At 36.3% G+C, this 20763-nt stretch overlaps 1 protein-coding gene across 1 annotated transcript in view; it reads left to right on the forward strand.

Annotated features, from left to right (window-relative positions):
* The window catches only part of DDX10 (DEAD-box helicase 10), a 791862-nt gene that overhangs the window by 148173 nt on the left and 622926 nt on the right, over positions 1–20763 (forward strand). The window lies entirely within an intron of this gene.

The raw sequence follows: 20763 nt of genomic DNA on the forward strand, positions 1-20763 counted from the left end.
AATCTTAATTTATTATTAGTAATTGTTGCCATTCATTTACCCTTCTGCTGAAAATTTGAAAAATAAATACATAAGAAAGAAAACAAAAATCAAGCATATTCCTGTCATATACTTTGATGTAATATTACCTTTTGATTAATATACTTCTGGGTCTTTTTTCCCTATGTGTACAAACATACACACTCCTTTTCCCAATACATTTCAAGTTACAGAGCAGACATGATACTATATTATGATTTGTTACCTTTCAAAAAAAATCAATACTAGGGAAAGCTGTAAAGTCATCCTTTGGTAAATACAGGGGTTGGTTCCAAATCTGTACACACTCAAGTTCAACAGTCCAGTCAGCACTGGGAAACTCATGTAAGTGAAAGGTTGACCTTCTTTATATATAGGTTTCACATTCTGCAAACCCCATATGATTTAGCTGGAACCAATCCATGTATAAGTGGACCTTTGAAGGTTAAAACCATATTGTTCAAGGGTCAACTGTATGCTTCTATAATGTCATAATTAATAGCTTAAATTTAATGCCATCATATGTCCTATTTTATGAATGGATATATAACATTTTATTCAGGGAACCCTTATTAAAATGCTTTTGGATTCCTCTTGATTTTTTTCTAAAAACACAATGATGTAATGAGAATTCTTTATTTGTAATCCTTAATTTTCTTGAAAATGTAAAAATCGATGACTAGGTATTCATTCTAGTAACCCGTTGTGTAGCTAAACTTTAGACTTATTAACACTAGATTGAATTCTGGACCTTTACCATGAAAGTCAGAGGATGAGGAAGAGAATTCCTTGAATGAGTAACTTACAGTTTTCACTACCTCACCTTACATTTTGTTTGAAATCTATTTGAGTCAGGTTTTCGTCCCTTCCAATCTGTTGAAATTTTTCTTGCTAAGGTCTGGAACAGTTCCTGTTTTGCTAAACTCAAGGATTGACCTAATAGTCATCTTAACGTCCTAGGACTCATCTTAATGTCCTAGCAACTTTTTTTGGGGTATGTCCTCTTCCCTTAGCTTTTGGCACATCATACTTCTGGATTTGTTCCAGCTTTCACTGGTTGTTCGTTCTTGGTTGCCTTTGCTCGTTCCTCCTCCTTTTCCCATCTTTAAATGATGGGGAATACCTCCAAGGCTTTGCCTTTAATTCTGTTCCCCATCTACATATGCTCCCGAGACAAATTTAGTAAGACCTTTTCTTTAAGAATCATATGCTAATGAATCCAAATATATGTCCTGAGCCTGTTCTACTTTTGTAAACTTATTTTAACTGGTTGTTTAATATCTCTTGGATGTTTAACACCATTTATTCAGTGACTCTGGACTCAGAGCAAAGCCCATGAGTTTGCTCTAAATCTTTTATCTACCACATGTACCCCATTAGGGAGTCTTGTGGACTTCAAAATATATCTAGACTCTACCACACTGTTCACTTACTTCCCTAATTCAAATGCCTTATCTTGAATGTAACCAACAAAGCAGCCTCTTTTTTTTTTTTTTTTTTTTTTGAGAGGGAGTCTTGCTCTGTCGCCCTGGCTGGAGTGCACTGGCACAATCTCAGCTCCTCAGCTCACTGCAACTTCCGCCTCACAGATTCTCCTGCCTCAGCCTCCCAAGTAGCTGAGATTATAGGTACCCACCACCATGCCTGGCTAGTTGTTGTATTTAGTAGAGACGGGGTTTCACCATGTTGGCTAGGCTGTCTCGAAGTACTCACCTCAGGTGATCTGCCTGCTTTGGCCTCCCAAAGTGCTGGGATTACGAGTATGAGCCACCATGCCTGGCCAATAAAATAGCCTTCAAATTGGTTTTCTTTTTCTCTTTCCTTGCTCCTATTATATCTTCATATCAGGCAAATCCCACCTTCCAAAGTAAAGATTATATCCTATATCTTGCTGAAAACTTGCACAGTAAAGTCCTCACTTAACGTCATAAATGGGTTACTGGTAACTTTGACTTTAAGAAAAATGGTGTTCTGTATGCCTTAGGAACTGAACTCTTGTTTGTATCAATTAGTCTGTAGCAACATTGGTTTTGTTATACAGTAGTTGTTTCACTTGAATTTGCAATTTCCAGGAATCTATCAACATAAACGATGTTAAGTGAGGACTTACTGTATTCTTTCTTTCACACTAAGGGTGAAATCTGTCTCCTGACTCTGTCCTATGAGGCCTTCTGTAATCCGGAATCTTCCTACGTGTCTTTTTCTCTTCTCACCGTCTACCCTGCTCACTCTTGACTAGCTGTCTTGAATTTTTTGCTTCTTGAAAACAACAAACTTATTTCCATTTATGTGCCTTTGCACTACTGTTTTTTCTACCTTGAACTGTTTATCTAGATTATTGCATGAATTCCTTTTTCATTTCTTCTATATCTTTTCACCTTCTTTAGAAAGGCATTCCCTCATTCCCTATTTTTCTAAAATTTTACCTTCTACCCAGTTACTCCCCTTACTCCCCTTTGTCTCTTAACACTTAAAAGCTCCATGACATGTGTATATTTGTCTCCTCACTATAATGCAAACTACTGTACCCCAGGTGCCTAGAATGGTACTAGTAGATAAGCCTGTTTTGTTGAATAAATGACTGAGCTTCCTTTATTCTTTGTAGTTCATATTTTATCCCTCTTAATCCTACAAGGGATTTGAAGTAGCTTATAAAGTGCTTTTAAATGTATTAAAATAGAAAACAGCAGGGCATGCAAAGTACAGATAGAATAGGAATGACTGGTGGGAAACTTAATACTCAGCTCATACAAGGTTTTACATAGTTCTTAAATGTTGATCAGGCATTTGCCTCTGAAGTCTTGACTGCGAAAACAAAGAGAAGAACACCTTTTCTATAAGGTGACAACATTCTGCTACGTTGGAGGAGCACAGCTTTTCTTACCATTTCAACAACTGTCCTGTGAGACGTAAAATAGTGAATTTTATACCTATCTTTAAAGTAATACCGATCTTTAAAGTAAACTGAAGGAATGACACCATGATAAATCTCAGGAAAGCAACTCTCTGGGAATGGATTAGATATTCACACACATTCCTATGTCCTCCTGTCAGTATCTCCTACCCTCACCAATGAACGTGCGTGTTTCTGAGTAAAGTAGGGCTTATTTCAACACCATTATCAAGGTGCAGATCTTTCTAGTGTCAGAATAGTGAGAGGCAGTTTATTCGTTATTTCTAAAATGTGAGGCTCATTCCAAAGCAGGTTGAAAATTAACCATACAGTGTGCTTTAGTCAAATGAGGCTTCCTGGAGGTTCTCAAGTAGCTGACCATAGTAACTATTGTGATCAAGCTATTCTGTGGTAGTTTGCGGTCTTTATTAGGAAGTTTTGACATTTAGCATCTTAGATTTGGAAGTAGGCATCTTATGGGTGAGTTTCATAAACTCCAGGAATATTAGCAGTAGAGAATTAATTACATTTTAATAGGAAATTTTGGTCAACTCAAACTGTTTACTTCATTTGATTGAAGTTGAATGTACTCAAAATTAGTTGAGGAAAATCTTTATTGGGATCATCATTAAGTTATTTAGTGTTTCATTTATTAGTGAGTCAGCTGAATCTTTCAAATTATTATATGGTGTAAATTACCAAAGTGCTTGGAGAAGAAATAGTCTAGAATATGCTGTGAACAGTACTGGTGAGGAATAGCATACTAACTTGAAAATGACCCTGCTTGAAAGTCAAAGATTGATTTTATGTTCCAGTATGCACTTTTTTGGGGGACTTACCACTTCTAGTTTTTTATCTCAAGACATTATTTTGTTGTGCTAGAGAATATATTTGGGAGATGGATGTCAATTATTTTGCATCTTGGGAGTATCTGTTTAAAAAATTCTCAAAGTTTACAATTGTTGTTATAATTACTCTATTTTCCCAATTTAAAGTTGATGCTTTGGGGTTTTGTTGGTGGGGAAAGTGACTTTTGGCAGTATGGTGCAATGTTTTGCAACACCTGGGAGGAGATTGTTTTCATTGAGTTTTTCCTCTTCCTTGTTCCTTCCTTTCTTGCGACTTTGTTTTCAGATTGTCTCTTTTTAATTGTTGTAACTGTCTTAGCTCTGTACAGCTGTCCTTTTCCCTGTCTTTTTTGTTCCATACATGCTGTCTTTTGGCCCATAATTACCCCTGAAACTTGTCACAGAACTCTTACTACCTTTCCTCCTTTTCCCCCTCAGCTTTATTTTACCTCTACCTATAATTAGTATTGTCTTTTTCCTAGAGTAAGGGAAGAAAATGCAATTTGTCTTTGTTTTCAGTCCCAGCATAGCCCTCTTGAGGGTAGTATTAGAACCTGAAGAAAACATTTAGATTGGCATTTTGACCAATATAAATTGCCTATTTGATTTGTAAATGACACTTCTTCAAAAAAAGTAAAAACAGTAGTTTTCTGCATTGATTTCTGTTGATATAATTATTTTAAAAATATGCAAGAAAAACAAATAGGTGTCTCAGTATAACATGATTTATTTAATGAATTTTCTGTTAAAGGGTTTGTTCAAGTAGAAACCATATGCCTGTCTATGAGGGCAATTATAGGGTCCAACATTTAGGGAGTAGGCTTAATCTTCCTACAAGCAATGTTCCTGAAGTTTATTTCAATCAGTGGAATTGTGGGGGCCTGAGAAGAGTACAGCTTCAAACTTCGAGAAGATAAATTTTGAAGTTTGATAAACCTGTCTGTAGAGCGTGCTTCTGTTCCTTTTAGTTGAGTAATTATTTCATCATCTGTAAAATACAGGCAGTCCCTCAAAAGAGTGGTTGTGCTGAGTAAATGAAATATAAGACAGCTAGCATGGTGTTTGGCACGTGGCATCTGTTAGTATCTACTGTTCACTAAATTCTGAAAGGTTTAGATATGTCAGGTAAGTCCCATCTGGATTGGCACTTGTCATCAGAGATCAGGACAGATTCCACAATGACATATGGCATGGATTTAAAGAAGCACTTAGTTGGGAAAAAGGAATATTTACAAAGCCAGGATCTGGTAGGGGAAGGAGTTGATTTCTCTATCTCCCTCTTATTCCACATAGGAGGATACTAGAGTTTTGCCAAGATGCTGGATACAGCATAGATTTTCATTCCACTTGAGTTATCCCTTCCCTTATTCTCCCTCTTTTAGAACAAGTAGCTGATCAGACTTATCAGTGTGTAATCATACCAACTACTAGAGAACCAGACATTAAAGTTGTGGATGCCTGCAGTCATGGGAGAAACTAAGCTGTCAGGCATGTGGAGACTTTGAAGTTCATGGGAAGTTGGGTCTGCCTTGCTGAGGGAGGAAGCCATGGTCCTGTCAGACATCGAGCATGGTTGCTGCCTCTCTTGCTGGGAAAGAGGATGGTGGAGTGGTTCCATGTCATGGTCTAGGCTGCCCACAGTGACTCCCAGTGTTTTCAGACAGGTTTGCTTCTCGTATCACACTTTATTGCTGAGGGCCTGTGAATCGGATTTCTCAACAAATAAATGCCAAGTTAAATGTGAAATAGTTTTATTTCTATGCTATTTAAGAAAACTGATCTTGATTAGCCCGAGCTCAACTTCGTTCCACAAATAATTACTGATTTGTTTAAGCATGGATTATGTGCTGGCTCAAGGAATTACAAAGTGCATGTGACAAAGTTCATTCTCTTAGGGAGCTGGGTGTTTCAGAGGGATGAAGTAAAAGAAGCTTTTAAAAATACAAGTAGGGTATAAGAAATATCACAAACATCAACAAAGGGCTGAGGATTGAAGGTGATAAGAAGTCTCAAATGTCTCAATATTGTGGTGAATCTGCTTTTAGAGGAAGAATTTCAAGCATATTGATAGGTCTTAAATTTTCTAGTCTCTTGAGGATAGTAGGAAGGAGAATGATTTTTAAAAAAATTGATTATGTAGCATGGATTTTGGGGAGTAGTAAAAATTTTATTAAAATTAGGAATTGATTTACAGTTTTTAGTGTAGGCTGTATTTCTGAAAATGCTGCATTTTAGTGTGACAATTTACTGATGAACTAGCAGGGACTCATTCTAAGGTAGGAGATAGGAGAAAAACTAATAAGCAAAAATCTGCTAACAACTTTAAATGGCTATCATACTTTTTAAAATGATTAAGTGCTAATTGGGGGGCAGATGGAAATTGCAAAGTAATGCAGAGCATTGAGGGATACGATATTTTCTTCTTTCTATCAGATGCTCTATTAGAAGAAATTAGAGGTCAGATTTAGTCATTACTATGGTCTTCATGAAAAAAAGAAAACAACACTTTTTAAAAAATGTGAGGAGTGTTAAATCTTTATTTGATATTACACAGAAACCACACTAAAATGTCTTTCAATAAGTAAAAAGAACCACTTTAGATTCAAGAAATTCTAATTAGACTGGCATAGTTATGGCCAAAAATATCAAGCAGTTATTGCTTCCTTATCTTCAAGTCTTGCCTTTAAGAGGCAAGTGAACATAAAAACACAGGTGAATCTTGTTTGGTTCTGAGACAGTGAAGGAGTATCCCCATTATTAAATATATTCACATAACCGGTTATATAAATCTAAATATAAAACCAGTCTCCAATAAGTTTTAAGATGACATTCACCATCTTAGTGAAAAGTTGAATGAAATCGAATCATATCTTTAGAAGGGGTAAGCAGTGATAGCATTTACTGAATTGGAATTACAACTAAAATTCAAAAATCTGAATATATTTATTTAACCACAAGCAAATCTTAGTTTTAAATCAGGACTGCCCAACAAAATATTCAAATTCTGGTATATGAGATCTATTAAATTATACACATTAAAAAAAATGAGACATTTCTCTTTTGTAATAAATAAGGCAGTGGCCAATTATTACTCATTAGTAGCGTTTTTGAGATTAGCTATAGAGTCTGCCCTTTCTGCCTTTTTCTTAATGCTGGCAAAGATCATTTTTGTTCCAGGGATGTACTTCTTGGGAGTCTCCAAATATTCCAACAAAGATCATTTTTGTTCCAGGTATGTACTTCTCGGTAGTCTCCAAATACTCCAACAAAGGCATTCTCCCTAGGTGATGCCTTTGTTCTTCTTATTGGCAGCTGTGTGAGAGAATCCAATGGCCTGACCTGTCTTCCATCCAAAGAGACCATGGATATTAGGCTCAGTATTGTGCTGGCCTCCCTTTTCCATGGTGTGACACTGGGCACACTTCTGAACAAAAATATTTTGCCTTTCTCAATGTCACCCATATTTAATTTAGCATGTATCTTTAGTCACTGGTGCTACAAAGGTTCCCACTATGAAGCTGGACATCCTGCTCTTAAAAATAACACTTTTAGAAACGAATTCCTTCAAGGATTCTTTTCATTTTAAAGAACACATTTGCTGTCAATCCACTCTTAATTTCTCATTTTATGAGGTCTCTCAGTATTGCTTAGGAAAACTATGATTCACAGAGGAAGGTCTAGCTCTAAGATGTTTCCACTGCAGATACTGTTAAATATTGCTCCTTGGCCAATTGGCTAAGATTAAATATAAGATACTCTTATATATGGTGTCAGGGTAGGAGCACAGACTAGGTTTTTGTAGGGTTTGGAGTTCTAGCCCTGACTTTGCTGATACTGTCTATGTGATCTCAGATTCTCTCTTAACTTTCCAGAGGTCGAGAGCAGATAGGTGGTGTTTCTCTAGGTGATCTTGGAGGGTACTTTTACCTTTCCAAGTACTGTAATAATACCAATATTTTTAAAAAACATCACCACTATGTGGCTTTGCACACCACATTTTTACAAATGGGTATGTGTGAGTATATCCAATTTTGAATAATCTTGGACATCATTCTGGTACATTTTGTGGAAACATAGTACACATAGGCTAGCCTTTGACTTTTTTCTGCTTAGCTAATATTTGTATATAATGCAAGGTAGAACTTGAAAACTTTACTGCACGTAGTAGTTGTGAACATAGCTTGGATGTAGTGGTGATGCTTGTTTCACTTTCTGTTTACATACAGCCCATGTATGTATTGGAATTTAATAATGTATGCCATTATAGAAAAATGTCAGACATAACAAGTGATGATCTCTTCTTGGGTGGCCAAGAGGACAGCTTTAACATTTCTTAAATGTCTTAAAATACTGTGCCAAAAATGGTGCTAAGAAATGGTAACCATGTACCAAACCCAGTTTGAATTTAGCATGTATCTTATTGTAGTTCTTTGCGAAGGCTTTAAATCATAGAGAGATTCTATGATTTAAATCATAGAGATTCTTTCTCTATGATTTAAAATATAGATGCACGTGTATGTGTGTGTTTTTGTATACTTGTAAAAATTGGTGGCTTGCTCAATAGCTAGTGTTACATGTCATTTGTTTGTTTAGACTTTAATGATGAATGAATTTACAGAAACTGCTTTATGCCACACTAACCAGACTGTCAACTAATTTGCTTTTCTTTTAGGTTTTGGAGCCAACTGTGGAATTCTCAGTCTAACATACAATGAACCATTCTTGAATGTTATTTTCATGCCCTTCCATTCTGTTCAAACAAATTCTGATTAAATTAGCTACTGGCACATTCTTGCTGAATCTCTGGTATCACTTAGAAGGAAGGTGGTAGAGGTGTAGATAGCTGAGGCAGTTCCCAAGATAAGTATATCATAGTGTCATATTGTTGGAAATAATTTCATGACTTTTGTCCCAGGACTTTTTTTTTTTTTTTTTTTTTTTTTTTTTGAGACAGGGTCTGGCTGGAGTGCAGTAGCGTACTGTTGGCTCACTGCAACCTCTGCCTCCTGAATTCAAGCGATTCTCCTGCCTCAGCCTCCCCAGTAGCTGGGATTACAGACACTTGCCACCATGCTTGGGTAACTTTTGTAATTTTAGTGGAGATGGAGTTTCACTGTGTTGGCCAGGCTGGTCTCGAACTCCTGACTTCAATCGATTCACTTGCCTCGGCCACCCAAAGTGCTGGGATTACAGGTATGAGCCACCATTCCTGTCCTGTCCTGGGACATCCTGACTTCAATCGATTCACTTGTCTCGGCCACCCAAAGTGCTGGGATTACAGGTATGAGCCACCATTCCTGTCCTGTCCTGGGACATTTAACTTAGTTCATTATCACCTTGTTACCTCCTCTATGTGGTCATTTTCCCTTAACCCTGTTAGCCAAATGGCCATGTGACACAAGTTATCTTTCCTTTTAGTGTTAATTGCTTTTTATTTTTGCTATGTAGCCTATACAATTTCTGAGTTCTAGAAGAATTCCAGAAACTATGAGAGATGAGAAATTGATATAGGTAATTTGGACACAAAAATGAAATCAATACTGTCTTTTTTTTTTTTTTTTTTTTAAATCTAAAAGGAGAGGCAAAAATGTATCAGGCACCATTTCTCTAAATTGCTTCCAGCTGCTTGCTTCCTAATATAGAAATATTTATTAAAAGTGGCAGGTTAAAAATTGGGTTTCTATGGCAAAATATGAGTGGTTTCATAATTTTGTTAAACAGCAGGAAATCGCTGAGATTTTTGTCACTGTAGTGGCTTTGTTTTTTTCCAGTGTCTTGGTGTAGAGCAAATACATATTTCCTAGCCAGCAAAGCAGAGCAATAAACAGCCTGAACAATTTAAACAAACCAAGGAAAATGTCCTAAGATCATAAATAGGGAATTAGGAGATTTTTCCCTTAAATATTTTAACATTATAAATGTTCAAAGAGGTAGAAGGAATCATTTAAGACAATAAATAAATTAACATAATCATAAAACTTGGTTGGGAATAAGACTTAGTTGGAACTGAGGCTTAAGTAAGAAAAATGGCATGAAAGGAAAGTCAGATAGGGCTTGGGTCAAGAACAGAAATTTACATGTTATTGCAGGTGCAGTGAAAGATTTAAATAAATATTAGGCCAAAATGCTATAAAGAGGTGTTTTAAAATTAAGAAGAAACTTAGGTTAGTTCTAGCAAGAAATTGAGGAAAGGAAGACAAATATGTTGAAGGTGTTGAAATGAGGGTTTTGGGAATGTATATCTGAAAAATGAGGGAAAATAGTGGAGGGTAGAAACTGTATTGGGGATATATTTGAAAGTTGTTTTTCTTAGGATACTTAATAGTTAAGGTGACAGGCACACATGCTCTGGAAGAGTTAGTTAGGTTAAGAAGCAGTTTCTGGAAAGTATTCCAAGTTAAACCTGTAGGCACCAGAAATCCTGAAGGAAGAATGTGGCAATCAAAAACATTGTATAGAACGTTCATATCGGCAGTATCAATAGAGGTTGTGCCTTATGGTCCTCCTTAATCAGAAGGAAGTCTGAACAAAACCGAGATCACTGTATATCTATGTAGTGTTGGTCTAGGGTTGGGAAGAAACAAGCAAGACATAGTCATCTGTTTGCTTATTCATATTTACCTGTTAAGATCACTTAAAAATGAATCATGGATATTTCATAGTAAATAGTTATTGTTGCTCAATATATCATTGTATTCATTAATCATTTTCATCACATTATAGATTAGAATTGTAATTTGCAAACCACGAGGAAAAAAGTAGTGCATGGCCTTATTAATCATACAGAAAAAAGAGATTAACATTTACTGGTAGTTTGTATCTTAATATAATCAGGACTAATCAAGCCTTGACAAACGAGTACCTTTGAGAGGAAATGTAGGCACTCATCTGTAGGACTTTGTGTTTGGAATAAATATGAATTATCTATATGATATACACATTTGGAAGGGTTGCTAAATGATTTTCTACATATAATTCATGATGTGTCGAGATAGTCAAGCATTACATAAAAATGAATTTTATAATAGCTGTGATTCTTATCAGAAGAGAATGAGAGTTGGGGTCTTATAGTTTGAGGTAGTATATTTGGTATTTAATTTGGACATGAAAACAATTTTTAGAAGTAATCAAGCTGTGTATAAAGTCTGAAAATCTTAAAAATTGGTACATTTATGAGACTAAGACTAATGGTCCTTTGCTTAAATGTCGTGGTTGTATGCTGACTTTCCTACAGTGTAACTAATTATAAGGGAGTTTTCACAAATACACTTTAGATAAAAGTATAAAGGTAAACAGAAATGACTGTCATAGAGACATAGTTCCCTTATAATAGTTGACAGAAAATGGTGCTTGACATTATTTACTATTATACCAACATTCACAAATGCTGAATATCACAAGCAAAAGGGCATATCATGACCATGAGACATCTTTTCATACTTCCCAAATAGTGTTATATTTTAGCTATGAAAGTCAGTTACCAGAGCCAAACTTGTTCTTAGCAAGTAGAATTTTTATATCTATTCAGCCAAGGAGTCTATTTAACCTTTCTGGGCCTCTTCATTTGCAGATAGGAGTGGAAACTGTAACCAGGTTCTTCATATCTTGTAGTCACATAGGATGCCCAATTTTTTTTATAGTTAAGGTGACTTTTGTTATAGTATTTTTTAATATTATTTTTTATATAGTATTTTTTATAGTTTTTTTTTTATTATACTTTAGGGTCTGGGGTACATGTGCAGATCATGCAGGATTGTTGCAAAGGTACATACATGGCAAGGTGGTTTGCTGCCTCCATCCCCCTGTCACCTATATCTGGCATTTCTCCCCATATTATCCCTCCCCACCTTCCCTACCCCCACTACCCGTCCCCTGCTCCCGCAGAACAGACCCCAGTGTGTGTTTCTGCTGCTCCCCTCCTTGTGTCTATATGTTCTTATTGTTCAACATCTGCCTATGAGTGAGAACATGCGCTGTTTGATTTTATGTCAGTTTGCTGAGAATGATGGTTTCCAGGTTCATCCATGTCCCTACAAAGGACACGAACTCATCATTTTTTATGGCTGCATAGTATTCCATGGTGTATATGTACCACATTTTCCTTGTCCAGTCTATCATTGATGGGCATTTGGGTTGGTTCCAGGTCTTTGCTATTGTACACAGTGCCGCAATGAACATATGTGTGCATATGTCTTTATAATAGAAAGATTTATAATCCTTTGGATATGTACCCGGTAATGGGATTGCTGGGTCAAATGGAATTTCTATTTCTAGGTCCTTGGGGAATCACCACACTGTTTTCCACAATGATTGAATTAATTTACACTTCCACCAACAGTGTAAAAGTGTTCCTATTTCTCCACATCCTCTTCAGCATCTGTTGTCTCCAGAATTTTTAATGATTGCCATTCTAACTGGTGTGAGATGGTATCTCAATGTGGTTTTGATTTGCATTTCTCTAATGACCAGTGGTGATGAGCATTTTTTCATTTTTTTTTTGGCCTCATATATGTCTTCTTTTGAAAGTGTTCATGTCCTTCGCCCACTTTTGAATGGGTTTATTTTTTTCTTGTAAATCTGTTTTAGTTCTTTGTAGATTCTGGATATTAGCCCCTTGTCAGATGGGTAGATTGCAAAATTTTTTTCCTATTGTGTTTGTTGCCAATTCACTCTTAAGGTTGTTTCTTTTGCTGTACAGAAGCTCTGGAGTTTAATTAGATCCCATTTGTCTATTTTTGCTTAAACTTCATATGGAACCAAAAGAGAGCCCACGTAGCCAAGACAATCCTAAGCAAAACAACAGAGCTAGAGGCATCACGCTACCTGACTTCAAACTATTCTACAAGGCTACAGTAATCAAAACAGCATGGTATTGGTACCAAAACAGAGATATAGACCAATGGAACAGGACAGAGGCCTGGGAGGCAACGCCACACATGGGCAACCATCTGATCTTTGACAAACCTCACAAAAACAAACAATGGGGAAAGGATTCCCTGTTTAATAAGTGGTGTTGGGATAACTGGCTAGCCATGTGGAGAAAACAAACTGGAGCCCTTCTTGACACCTTACACGAAAATTAACTCCAGATGGCTTGAAGACTTAAACGTAAGACCTAACACCATGAAAACCCTAGAAGAAAACCTAGGCAAAACCATTCAGGTCATAGGCATAGGCAGGGACTTCGTGATGCCCAATTTTTATATGTGGCCCAATTTCTTTAAGATAAAAATGGTGACTTGTGGCAGGGCCACATAGATGAGGAAGGTCTGTGTGGAGGAGATTGCATCCACATACATCTTCTGTTTTGTGTCCTCTGGGTCCCACCTCATTGAGAGGCCCTTGATCCGGAACATTGAAGCTCTAACTCATTGGCTTTCAGTTGCCATGCTCTGCTCTCTGAAAATCTTTCCTAAGGGGCTGTGGATTTAAAGGTGAAAAAAGCTATGGGAGTTTCTCAAATTAGCAATTCTCAAACATTCTAAATTGATAGAAATTTAAAAGGCAAATATTGAGTCAGATTGTGATGCTACAATCTTCTAAGGCAGTTTGAACAGAAATGAAACTGCGCATTGCAGAATATGAACAGAGTCAAATACCTTGAAGCTATATAACCTTGGACGAATTGCTAAATTAAGCTTTGGTTTTCTAATTAAAAATTGGTAGGAACAAGATTTGAAATTCTTCTGAACAGTAAATGAAATAATTTTATGTGGTTTATTCACTACTTCTTTCATTCATTGTTGAATGTTTCCTATATGCTAGCCTATCTGTGATACATTGGGGATACAAATAGAATAAAAATGATCTTAACCCTCATGGAAATTACAATCTATTAGGAAAAACCACAGAAGTAAACAAGTGATTACAATGGGACTTACTATAATGGGGATGAGAGTGAATGTAGGGTCTATGTAACAGGCTAATGCAATAGCAGTTCACTCCAGAGATTACAGCAACAGAGTTGGGTGGTGGAGGCAGATCTGATTTTCATTTTTCTCTTAATTTCCATTCCCAAACTTATGCATATGGTCAAGGTTTACTGTAATGTGCCTCCTGTTAAACCTTAAAACATGAGATTGGTAAAGATGGGTATTTTTTAGAAGAAAAATCTTATGGGCTTTCTTAAACCATTATAAATTATTTCCATAATTCCTAATTTGGAAGTACTCTTGTTTTGTGTAACTTTAGTTGATCTATGTTGCGGGCCTTTAATCCTCCTTGTATCTGTTGTGCCCTTCCCTTGCATTGCCCACCCTGCTCCCCATCCTGAAGCCAAAACTTCTCCTTTAGTCTTGTGTAATGTTAGGACTGTTCCTATTGCAGGTATGTTTGTCTTAGCAAATCAATATTTGTGTAGGAATTCTGAAAAGACAAACTTTCTTCCTGTAATAGCATTTTAAGTTGATCTCCTATTCTCTTTGGCTCTTTTAAAATTTCGTCTTTAGTTGTGGTATAAGATACATAACAGAATTTACTATTTTAACCATTTTAAAATGTGCAGTTCAGTAGTGTTAAGTACATTCACATTGATGTACAACCAATCTCCAGAACTTTACATTTTTCAGATCTAAAACTCTACCTGTTAGGGGTGGGTCTTAATTTTAAGACTACAGTTCTTGTAAAAATTTCACAAGCATAATACATTGGCTGCTTGCTGGTGATGGTATTAGATTTAGTATTTTTTACACATTTTAGTAGGTTTTTGGGGAACAGGTGGTGTTTGTTTACATGAATACATTCTTCAGTGGTGCTCTGTGAGATTTTGGTGTACCCATCACTGAGCAGTGCACACTGTACCCAATGTGTAGTCTTGTCCCTTGCCACCCCCAGCCCTTTTCCCTGAGTCTCCAAAGTCCGATGTATCATTCTTAGGTGTTTGTATCCTTATAACTTAGCTCCCACATATGAGTGAGAACATTTGATGTTTGGTTTTCCATTACTGAGTTACTTCTCTTAGCATAGTAGTCTCCAGTTCCATCCATGTTGCTGTGAATGCCATTATTTCATTCATTTTTACAGCTGAGTAGTATTCCAAGTAGTATTCCATTTCTTTTGAGTTGGAATCTCACTCCGTCAGAGAGTCTGGAGTGTAGTAGTGTGATCTTGGCTCCCTGCAACCTCTGCCTCCTGGCTTCAAACAATTCTCCTGTCTCAGCTTCCTGAGTAGCTGGGACTACAGGCATCTGCCATCACATCTGGCTAATTTTTGTATTTTTAGTAGAGACAGGGTTTTACCTCACTGGTCAAGCTGGACTTGACTCCTGATCTCAGGTGATCCACCCGCCTTGGCCTCCCAAATTGTTGAGATTGCAGGCATGAGCCACCACCCTAGCCTATCCATATTTCTTTATCTACTCATGGATTGATGGACATTTGGGCTAGTTCCATGTTTTTGCAATTGCAAATTGTGCTGCTGTAAGCCTGCATATGCAAGTATCTTTTTCATATGACTTCTTTTTCTCTGAGTAAATAGTTAATAGTGGGATTGATGGATCAAATGTTAGATTTACTCTTAGTTCTTTAAGGAATCTCCACACTGTTTTCTGTAGTGGTTGTACTAGTTTACATTCCAGCCAACACTGTTAGAGTGTTCCCTTTTCATCACATCAACGCCAACATCTCTTATTATTTGATTTTTTTATTATGTCCATTGTTGCAGAAGTGAGATGGTATCGTGTTGTGGTTTCTGTTTGCATTTTTCCCTGATAATCAGTGATGTTGAGCATTTTTCCACATGCTTGTTGGCCATTTGTATATCTTCTTTTGTTGAGAATTATCTATTCATGTCCTTAGCCCACTTTTTGATGGGATTGTTTGTATTTTTTTCTTGCTGATTTGTTTGAGTTCTTTGTCGATTCTGGATATTAGTATTTTTCAGGGGTATAGATGGTGAAGATTTTCTGTCACTCTGTGGGTTGTCTGTTAACTCTGCTGATTATTTCTTTTGCTATGCAGAAGCTTTTTAGTTTAATTAAGTCCCATCTATTTATCTTTGTTTTTGTTGCATTTGCTTTCAAGAGGTCATAACGTCTTTGGCGGAATCAAGTCTAAAAGGGTTTTTCTGATGTTGTTTTCTAGAATCTTTATAGTTTTAGGTCTTAGATTTGAGTCTGATCTGTCTTGAGTTGATTTTTGTATAAGGTGAGAGATGAGGATCCAGTTTCATTCTACTACATGTGGCTAGACAATTCTCCCACCCAGCACCTTTTGTTGAATAAGGTGGGCTTTTCTCACTTTATGTTTATTTTCTTTGTAAGTACTTGGCTTTATTTCTGGGTTCTCTATTGTGTTTCATCAGTCCATGTGCCTATTTTTATACCAGTACCATGCTCTTTAGGATAAGTATGGGCTTACAGTATAGTTTGAAGTTGGGTAATGTGATGCCTCCAGACTTTTTCTTTTTGCTTAATCTTGCTCTGGCTATGCAGGCTCTTTTTTGGTTCCATATTAATTTTAGGATTTTTTTTCTAGTTCCATAAAGAATGATGGTGGTATTTTGATGGAAATTGCATTGAATTTACAGATTGTTTTTGACAGTATGGTCATTTTCAAAATACTGATTTCACCCATTTATGAGCATAGGATGTATTTCCATTTGTTCATGTCATCTATGATTTCTTTCAGAATTGTTTTGTAGTTTTTTTTTTTCCTTGTGCTTTTTTTTTTCACATCTTTGGTTAGGTATATTTCTAAATATTTTATTTTTTTTGCAGCTATTGTGAAAGATGTTGAGTTCTTTGATTCTCAGTTTGGTTGCTGTTGGTGTATAGCAGTGCTACTAACTTGTGGACTTTAATTTTGTATCCTCTAACTTTGCTGAATTCATTTACCAGTTCTAGGAGCTTTCTGGATGAGTCTTTAGCATTTTCTAGGTATATAAACTTATCATCAGCAAACAGCAGCAGTTTGATTTCCTCTTTACCGGTTTGGATGCCCGTTATTTCTTTCTCTTGTCTCATTGCTCTGACTAGGACTTCCAGTACTATGTTGAATAGAAGTGGCGAAAGTGGGCATCCTTGTCTTGTTCCAGTTCTCAGGCGAAATGCTTTCAACTTTCCCCATTTATTATAATATTGGCTGTGGGTTTGTTTTAGATAGCTTTTATTACATTAAGTTATGTCCCTTCTATGCTGACTTGGCTGAGGGTTTTAATCATAAAGGGATGATGGATTTTGTCAAATGCCTTTTCTGTGTCTATTGAGATGATCATGTGATTTTTACTTTTGATTCTCTTTATAGTTTAAGAAAAGATTTTGTAGAGGGCTTTGAAACAAAATATCAAATAGTGTGTTCTTTTTTTTTTATTGCATTTTAGGTTTTGGGGTACATGTGATGAACATGCAAGATTGTTGCATAGGTACACACTTGGCAGTGTGGTTTGCTGCCTTCCATCCCCTCACCTGTATCTGTCATTTCTCCTCATGCTATCTCTTCCCACCTCCCCACCCCCCGCCCCTCCCCCATTTCCCCCCAACGGACCCCAGTGTGTAGTGCTCCCCTCCCTGTGTCCATGTGTTCTCATTGTTCAACACCCGTCTATGAGTGAGAATATACGGTGTTTGATTTTCTGCTCTTGTGTCAGTTTGCTGAGAATGATGGTTTCGAGGTTCATCCATGTCCCTACAAAGGACGTGAACTCATCGTTTTTGATGGCTGCGTAATATTCCATGGTGTATATGTACCACATTTTCCCTATCCAGTCTATCATCGTTGGGCATTTGGGTTGGTTCCAGGTCTTTGCTATTGTAAACAGTGCTGCAGTGAACATTCGTGTGCACGTGTCCTTGTAGTAGAATGATTTATAATCCTTTGGATATATACCCAGTAATGGGATTGCTGGGTCAAATGGGATTTCTATTTTTAGGTCCTTGAGGAATCGCCACACTGTCTTCCACAATGGTTGAATTAATTTACATTCGTGTGTTCTTGATTTTTACTGTAAAGTTAAATAATATTTGAATTACTATAGTTTGATTTAGGATGACTGAGGCAATATGTTAAGATAGCAGGTGGGCTTGCTCTTTCTTTTTTAAATCATAAGTTCTGTTAGAGTTTGGCTATTTAGCCAATAGAAATACGTATAGTTACATACATTTGGACTTTTGGGAAACAGTGTTTATCCATCTTAAATGCCCTTATTTTTCATAGGCATGGCTTCAGCTACAATAGGTAATCTTGAAGATCTCCTCCAGTGTTGACTGTTCTTTATTTTGTTGGTTTACCTCACTTGTACATATAACAGTTTTCATTATAAATTATTAATTGGCCCATATGCGAGCTACTTTAAGGAAACATAAAAGTCTGATTTCTTTGGACTGTCTTTAAATCTTTTGTTTTCCTATGATTTTTGCTTTTCATTTAAAACATCATTTTTTAACAATAGTTTCATTTTATTTCATAGGATATATAGTAATGCTTATATTAAAATAGATTTTTTATTAATTATATTTTGAATTTTCTTGTAGCCAACGTTAGCTAACATGGTCCTTATGATGAGAACCATTATGGTTTTGTGACTGGTGGTAGTGGCAGTTCTTTTATCATCTAGATTATTTGTAGTAACTTTTCTACACCTATTACAGGACACTGAGAGTGACTATCAATTTTGTATTTTATGATATTTTTCTTTTAGCTTTTTAAAGTTTAGCATACACATTGTAGAAGAGGTGCAAATAGAAAGTTGTATTTTGATGTTTTACATCTTGTCAGCCAATCTTTCATTATACTTCTTAGCACTGCTCTAAATTTCATTATTGTACCAATCACACAAAATCTTTCAAAAAATGTAACTCCTATCTAACAATAGATATATTTTGGTTAATTAATGAATAGAAGCAAGAAAAGTATTAATTTTATTTCTTGTCCCAAGAGCCAATTTTTAAACTTCTAAAAAAGTAAAATCTGCATGTTAAAGTTAAGTTTATTATTTAAAAATCTTCTAGTTGGAAAACTATAAAGTTTGGCACACAGGAAACATTTACTAAAATTGATTACATAAAAAATAAAAAATCTCACCTTGACAAAAACCAAATCATAGTGAAACAACAAGTTTACCTTGTACGGCAAAAGTCTAAATGTAAATGATGAGATGTGGTAAACTACTGAAGCATTGTTAACAAAGAAAAAGATTACATTACTTGATAAATTAAATGCCAGGAATTCATTAGAAATACTGGCAGATAATACAAATGGTGCACAGAAAAGTAATACCTTTGAAAGATGTTCTGTCATATGTAAAATAATACAACTGCAACTTAAAACTTCCCCAAGGTATCGTGTTTCATCAAGTTGACTGGCAACATAAAGCTTAATAATATACTTAGCTGCAGATGTGGTGAATCAATTCCTCATAAATTTTTGGTGGGAATATAAATTTGTGTAACTTTGGGAGGGTAACTGTACATACTCTTTGAGCACTTTCACTTTTAGAAACTTAACCTGGATATATAAAAGCACATGTGTGTGAATAGATATAATCAAGGCTTTTAATTGTGGGAGGTAGCTCTTTCAGTAACTTTACATTTTTCCTATATACTTGAATGTGAGTGGAATGTCTCTGGAAGGATACAGAAGCTGCTAATAGCACTTGATCCTTAGGAGGGAAACTGAGGTTGCTGAACAGGACATGTAAAGCAACCTTTTAAGTACAATTTACAGAATACATGTGCATGTATTACCTGTTAAAGTTAATATTAAAAAGAATGACATGGAACTAAGGCGGTCTTATCAGTGGACAGCACAGGTGTTAGCACATCACTGATGTGCAGACAGTGTCACAATATGTCAGTGTTTGCCACTCAATTCAAACATCTCTCCCTCAGAAGGAAGTTCCTTGACCTGCTCTCCTCACCCCTGACTCTCTAGGGCGGCCATATGCACTCATTCTATATTTATTTTTAAGCTCTTTTATCTGCAATTAATGTTTTGTTCTAGTTGTTTAATATCATTTTCCCCAGTTAGAGTTAGGCTCCAGGAAGACTGGGAGTCCACCTGTCTTGCATTGCTGCATCCTCACTATCTACTGTAATGCATTGGATAGCATTGCCATTCACAGCATCTTTGAATGAGTGAAGAATAATTCTAGAGTATCAGAGCAAAGCCAGAGCCTAACAGGAAACTATGATAAACAAGCCTCCTCTCACCCATGTGGGCATTTCTGTTCCTTCTTTCAGTGGCTTTCCTAAAACAAAAAGTTTTACTTTTTCGGGGGGTGGGTTGGCAGGCAGGACACAGGACTCTGAGAAACCGATAGAAATCATAAAAGGCAGAGATGAAAATACCTCTAAATTTTGTCATGTAATTTTAATGGTTTCATGGATTTCTCTAAAGCTCTTCAGTTTAACCCACCTCATTTAAGGATCCACTTGGCAGGATTGTTTTTCTGACCTTTATTCCATTGACAATTTTTAGCATCGTTTTTCTGATTTTTTTCCCTCTTGTTTCTAGCACTGGGCTATTGTGTTTTGTGAACATTTTCAATTTTTTTAATACTTTAAGTTCTGGAATACATTTGCAGAATGTACAGGTTTGCTACATAGGTATACACATGCTGTGGTGGTTTGCTGCATCAACCTGTCGCCTACATTAGATATTTCTCTTAATGCTATCCCTCCCCTAGCCCCCACCCCCTGATGAGCCCCAGTGTGTGATGTTCCCCTCCCTGTGTCCATGTGTTCTCATTGTTCAACTCCCACTTAGGAGTGAGAATATGTGGTGTTCAGTTTTCTGTTCTTGTGTTCGCTGAGAATGATGGTTTCCAGCTTCATTCATGTCTCTGTAAAGGACATGAACTCATCCTTTATGTCTGCGTAATATTCCATGTTGTGTATATGTCACATTTTTTAAATCCAGTCTATCACTGATTGACATTTGGGTTGGTTTCAAGTCTTTGCTACTGTGAACAGTGCTGCAGCAAACATACGTGTGCATGTGTCACTGGATATTTTACCATGTTCCTATGGTAAATTACTGTAATTGGAGGAAGAATATTGAGTTGCAAAC

The sequence above is a fragment of the Saimiri boliviensis genome, chromosome 6 (assembly GCF_048565385.1).
Source record: "Saimiri boliviensis isolate mSaiBol1 chromosome 6, mSaiBol1.pri, whole genome shotgun sequence".
Classification (NCBI taxonomy): Eukaryota; Metazoa; Chordata; class Mammalia; order Primates; family Cebidae; genus Saimiri; species Saimiri boliviensis.